A 6352-nucleotide genomic window follows, 5' to 3' on the forward strand; every position below is an offset into this window, starting at 1 on the left:
AGTAAAAAATGCATGTTTCTAATTCTTTTAATGTTAATATAATATTTTTGTAATATATATTATACATAAAACTGTACTAGTCTTCTTTTCACACAGAGTGGGTATTCAAGGCGATATAGCCAAAGGCATATCAAAAATTTTGAGATAATGGGTGCACTATTACAAAAAGTTAAATCTAAGATATAAATTCATCCGGTTTAACCCCATTCTGTCAAATAAAATATTCAAGTTTCTAACTTCTCTTAGAGAGGTGCACTCAATTATCATTGCACAACATTATACTATACTTCAACTATGGATTCACCCATCTATATTTAAATACTTTTTTTAAAAATATAATACTACTATATATGATTTCAATAGAGGAGCATGGGTTTACGTGAACCTGATGATCCTCTCCTATATATATATATATAACGTCATTTTTACCTGTTTTGATTAGATATATGTGTCTGTGTGTGGGAGAGAGAGAGAGAGAGAGAGAAAGAGAGAGAGAGAGAGAGAGAGAGAGAGATGATTTGGCCTTCTTTGAAAAAAAAATTGTTCGATGATTCTTATCCGTTAAGGGTGTTCTTTTACTTTTATAACATGTAAAAAATTAGAATTAAGTTTTAACTCGCATAAACCTGCAAAGACCCGCAACCCATCCTACCCCACATTAGTTTTAAAAAACCATTACTTCTCCCGTATATGCCTTCACCACGCACAACCTTAAAATAGTTTCACTCTAGATAACCTTAAATCCACTCAGGCCCACATCAAATCCACCCCATTATCATCCTTATATTTGTGTGTCAATGATCCATGAAACTGAGAGAAAGTATTACAGACCATATATTCTTGTAAAACATTCTATGAAAAATACAATGTAAAGACAAAAAATAACCTATAAACCACACTCTTAATCTATGTTAGATGCATACAATGGCAAAAATGAAAAATTTAATAAAAAAGATAGAAGTTGATAAATTTCTTTGAAAATGTTCTCAAATTATTTATCTATTAATACATTAAAATTAAAATGAATTACTGTGACACATCATGCACAAAATATTACAAGCTTGGACCCTCAAATTCTTCCACTAACAAGTCAGAAACTCAATAAATGTAATTTGGAAATTCTTAATAACATAATTCTTACTCCACAATCCTCTTCCCATTATCATCGTGAATTTTATTTATCTTAGCATGGGAAGTACTCCCAAGCTCAAGAGTTTTCATCCCCTCAATCAACTATTTGTGGTTGGAGGAAAAAAGTGAAAAATCACTTTCATTATGTAACCTATAATCAAACTTTGAATGAGATTGAGAAGATGAGGGAGCAGAAGGAGGAGGAGGAGGAAACAACTCAAATGTTGGCATATTTTTAGAGGAATTCGTTGAGGATTAGAACAATTTCCAAGTCCAAAAGTGGTAGTATCATAACACTGATCAGGTGGTGGTGGTTGTAGATGAGGGTTACAAGGAATGATCATCCAATTACCATTTGGACAAGTTTTAATCATAATGTACGGATATGATTGGATGTATAAAGGGCATCGATACACATCACACCAATTGTATTTTGTCTCCGGACGAAGCTCTTTCAGTGTATGTGCGAAGAAACAAATTGGTCTGTTACATGACGTTCAAGCTTGGCACAGAATGGTCCTGTACTTTGCAGGGTGTAACCAGTGCTCAAAAACTCCATGACACAATTCTCAATGATCTCCCTTTATGCAAGGTTCGAATTTGTAACTTGGGCAAGAAATTGGAAAATAGTTGTATTTTCTCGGGTTACGTCGACGTGCTTTTTCCCCTTGATGGGTAAAGGGGCAAGATGTCCAATCGTGACAGTAATGTTTTGAGCACTTTGGTACCTCGTAAATGTACATACAGAAGTTATCAGATTCATATAAATTTTGACGGATACATTCGCGAAAATTTTCAGAATAAACCTCTTGTCCCAAAATTGTTTGTGAAATGGGAAAGATGATGAATAGCAGCTGAAATATTGACTGTCTCTATTATCCATTTATACAGATGATACAATTGAAGAAATATACAATAAAAATGCAAAAAAATGATTCTTATTCTTCACGAATAGAAAATCAACTTCCCAAAAATAAAAAATAAGAAAGGAAAACTTTCTAGTATGGCCGAAATAGAAACTTTAGATTTTATCTAAAAGAAAAGGAGAGATTTTCTTGTGGAGTAAGAGTATGAGTGTGGAATAGGTGCTTGAGTCAGGAGGTTATTTATAGTGTGAAGATCAAATGTTATGTACTTTAAGGATATAGTAATGTGAGCTTAAGTTGTAAATTGTCCATTTGAATTGAGGTGTCATACTTTTGTTTTTGAATTATCTTTTCTAGATGTAATGTATATTTGGAAATAATTTAATTTATATTTTAAAATACTTTTTTTTTGCCTATGAATTATTTTAGACCATCATTTTTTTTTATATAAAATGTCATTTTTAACAGACTTTCCTATGCAAATTAGCTTTGTTGTGAAGGAATTTCTAGCAAAAATCTCTCGGTTCATGACAAGCCAATTTTTAATGAATTTCGTTCAAAACATTTTTGAAGAGCCATTTTTTGATTATCTCATCGTCAATAGAGCTTCATCACCGAATATATCGCTAATTATCTTGCTAATTTTAGTACTTTCATATTATCATTGTATCACTTATATGTAATTAATTAGTAGGATTTAAACATTAATAATATATGTATATGTATGTGTGTGTGTGTGTGTGTGTGTATATATATATATATATATATATATATATATATATATATATATATATATATATATGTATCGTAAGATCAGATATCATTGAATTTGATTGATTATTTGTATAACAATATGTAATATGAATAAGCTCCATTAATACTTTTTGTGTATATTTTAGGTATAACTATTATCTACATGTAAAATTTTAAGTATTAATATTATATCATGAAAATTGTAATAGAAGATAGAAAAAATTAACTTCTTTCATGTGGATCTTGAACCGATAAATAATAAACGGTTAAGTTTTTGATTATATGAAATAAAAGACTTAAATGAGGATAAGAAATTAGGTTACAAAATAACCATAAATTATGTGTCATATTTTGAAATAAAGAAGCAAAACTATACAAGGCATCCTAACTACCAAATTAGCCACCTGTTTCTTTTAGGGAAAATGCATAAGTACCCTTCAAATTATGCCCAAAATTCAAAAGACATATTTATATTATACTAACGTCCTATTACCCCCTAAATTTATTTTATAAATAATTTTTTATCCCTTTTCGGCCTACGTGGCACTAATTTGAAAAAAAATGTCAACGCACTGGACCCATAAGATAGTGCCACGCAGGCTGAAAAGGGGTAAAAAAATTATACATAAAATAAATTCAAGAGGTAATAGGACCTGAATATCGTATATGTGTGTCTGTGAGAATTCGGGCATAGGTTGAGGGGGTACTTGTAAATTTATTCTTTCTTTTATACAAAATAAGTAACCCAAAAAGAAGAATAATGAATTCAAAGGTTAAAAAATTATTTTGGATTCTAAAGAATTTGTATTATTGATTACATAAACATGTTTATAGTTTGAAGCATTTCATTATTAGTGGAATCAGTCATTAGAAATATAAAAAGACAATATATTATAAAAAATTAAATTACATTAATAATATAAATGCTTATTTTAACAGTATCAATATATAAAAAATAATTTTATCATCTAAAAGTATTTATGGATGCATTATCATATCTTGAGTATGTGAATATTAAGGTTTTGATTAGTACATGACAAATTCAAGATCTAGATAAAGAAAGAAGATTAATTTTTAGACCATTAAATGTTAAGAATGTTAACTTTGATGCTTACAATATCTAAATCAACCCAAATAAATTTTGATTAATGGAACTATGAACTTTTGATTTTTCAACCAATTGTCAATCTTCACAAATTAAATGAATTATTCATGTAATATGTTAATATTTTTATGCTATTCTAAATTTGAGGAAATATGATTATTGTAATTATAATAATTTAAATATAAGATATTTGAAGACCACATACATATATTTTATTTTATTTAATGTTATTTTTTCCATTGAAATATGATAAGGATCAAAATCATTATTTATCGAAGAATCAAGATTATAATTATCCAATTATAGTTTTAGAAAGCCCTTAATAGTGAAATTTCATTCGATGAGAGTAACTTTTGGTTATAAGTTTTTAATGAAGCATTATAAATTGTATCCTTCAAAAGTAAATTTGATAATTGGATTGGGCCAGAATAATAAATAAAGGGGTGCAGGCATATGTTGGTGTAGTCAAATTTATTCTATGGTTAAAATAGAATTAGCCCAATTTTAGAAGGCATTTATAAAATATATATGTTATTGTATACTTTGTATAAATGTGCATATGTTTTGGTTAATAATTGATATAAATGTGTATTTGACCATTTATGTTTAATTGTCAAAGCTAATACGTATATGTGTTAAATTAATGATTGATGCATATGTGTTATATGTATTTGATACTCAGAGCTCAAGAACAATCGAAGAAAAAGAGAAGATTTAGAATCAAGAAAAAGTATTTTAGTCTAATTGATGAAACATCAGTGAATTAAGAAATAAAAGCTTACCAGCAACAGATGTGAAGGGATCGTTTAAATCCCTTGCAATATTAACCAGAGGTCTCAAGTTCGAGCAAAGAGAAGAAGATTCTCGTGATACAAACACTTTATTCTTGTCAATGGACTTATTGATTCGTAATCGATTTATATCTGGCAAAAAAATTTCAAATATCAATATCTGAAAAGGCATAGAATTAAATTTGAATTCTAACAAATAGTGTGTTTATGAAGGCACAATTTTCATCAATGAATACAAAGATAGGGGATACTGATTTTATTTTATTTCCTACAAGTTTCTCTGAAAATATGAGTAATTTTTGTACCTTTAATAGACTCAAAATTTCATATGAACAAATAAATAAATCTTTAATTGTTTTAAGAAGAAACAAAAAAGAAAACAAAACGATGTGAATTGTCAAGATTGTTGGAGAATTATTTTTTTTATGAGTTTTTATATTATTATTTTACATATAAAGAGTGCTTATCTCAAGCTATGAAACGATCTTACACATATATCAAAGACTTAATTTTAGAAGACATAAAAGGAACAAATCTGTTAGAACAATATTATTTATAAAATTACCGAATTTGCAAATAAATAAATTCTAGCAATAAAAGTAGATCTAGTTTGTGAACTCATTAACAACTAAAAGAGAAACTCATACCTTTACAGAGATTTCATGATATTTGAACTGATGATGTACTTAAAGGAATTGATTTCATGGCAACTGTGAGCTTATAAGATGTCGCTTACAAAGTGACGCAAATTGCTCGATATTGGGATGTATGAAATATCGAAGTTATGACCAAAAGCATCATATGAACCTGATCAAACTTTAGAATCCTTAGGTTTGAGAAGAAGACGCCTCATCTATGAAGACATCAAGAAGCCGACATCAGAGTAGATCGGAGTAGAATGGAAGGGGTCGAGGATTCCCCTATTTCTTGGTCTAAATAGTTGTATAGTTGTTAATTTTCTTTTTTTATATTAATTTTATGAACCTCATCAATTTGTAGAATCCTTGAGGTTTGAGAAGAAGACGCATCATCTATGAAGCTTTCAAGAACCGACATTAGAGTAGATAAGACTGGAATGGAAGGGGTCGAGAACTTTCCTATTTTGTGGTCTAAATATTTATATAGTTGTTAGTTCTCTTCTTTTATTTTAATTTTTGCCGGTTCGGGCCTCTGTTCAATTAAATTCATTGTGGGAAGCTTTTAAAAAGTGATGATATTTTGGAGTTAATTAGAGATCTAGAGGTATAGTTTCCTTAATTACAAATAATAACATATTTTGAGGGGAGGAGAGTGGTGAGTAAGACTAGAAGAGGGAGGAGAGAGGTGCACATTATCTAGAAGAGGGAGTTTCAACACGTGTTGTATTTTGTTGTAACAAAAATACGATTGATACAACTAATTTGTACTAAAATAAATGCAATTACATAAGAAAATATTTTTTAGCTACGTGTTAGAATGAGAGAGGCGAAACAGAATGAGAGAGCGAGGATAGAGCTGAGTGAGACTGAGAGAGGAGGGAGAGAGATGATTGATATCAATATAGGAAGGATATAGGTGAGTAAGATCAAAAGAGGGAGGAAAGAGGATGAATACATATTGTATTTGCTGTATCACAAATACACTTAATACAAAATAATAATACAGTTAATACAAAAACACAAATACAATTGTCTTAACATAATTGATATAAAATACAAATCTCTCAC

At 29.2% G+C, this 6352-nt stretch overlaps 1 long non-coding RNA gene across 1 annotated transcript; it reads right to left on the minus strand.

Moving 5' to 3' along the window:
• Nucleotides 1-1000: 1000 nt before the first annotated feature.
• On the minus strand, nucleotides 1001-5716 carry LOC104647616 (uncharacterized). The gene is made up of 3 exons (XR_741725.4): nucleotides 5294-5716; nucleotides 4638-4778; nucleotides 1001-1859 (listed from the first exon to the last, which is right to left on the minus strand). It is a non-coding gene; the product is annotated as an uncharacterized lncRNA (long non-coding RNA).
• Between the last annotated feature and the right edge of the window lie 636 nt (nucleotides 5717-6352).

The sequence above is a fragment of the Solanum lycopersicum genome, chromosome 5 (assembly GCF_036512215.1).
Source record: "Solanum lycopersicum chromosome 5, SLM_r2.1".
NCBI lineage: Eukaryota > Viridiplantae > Streptophyta > Magnoliopsida > Solanales > Solanaceae > Solanum > Solanum lycopersicum.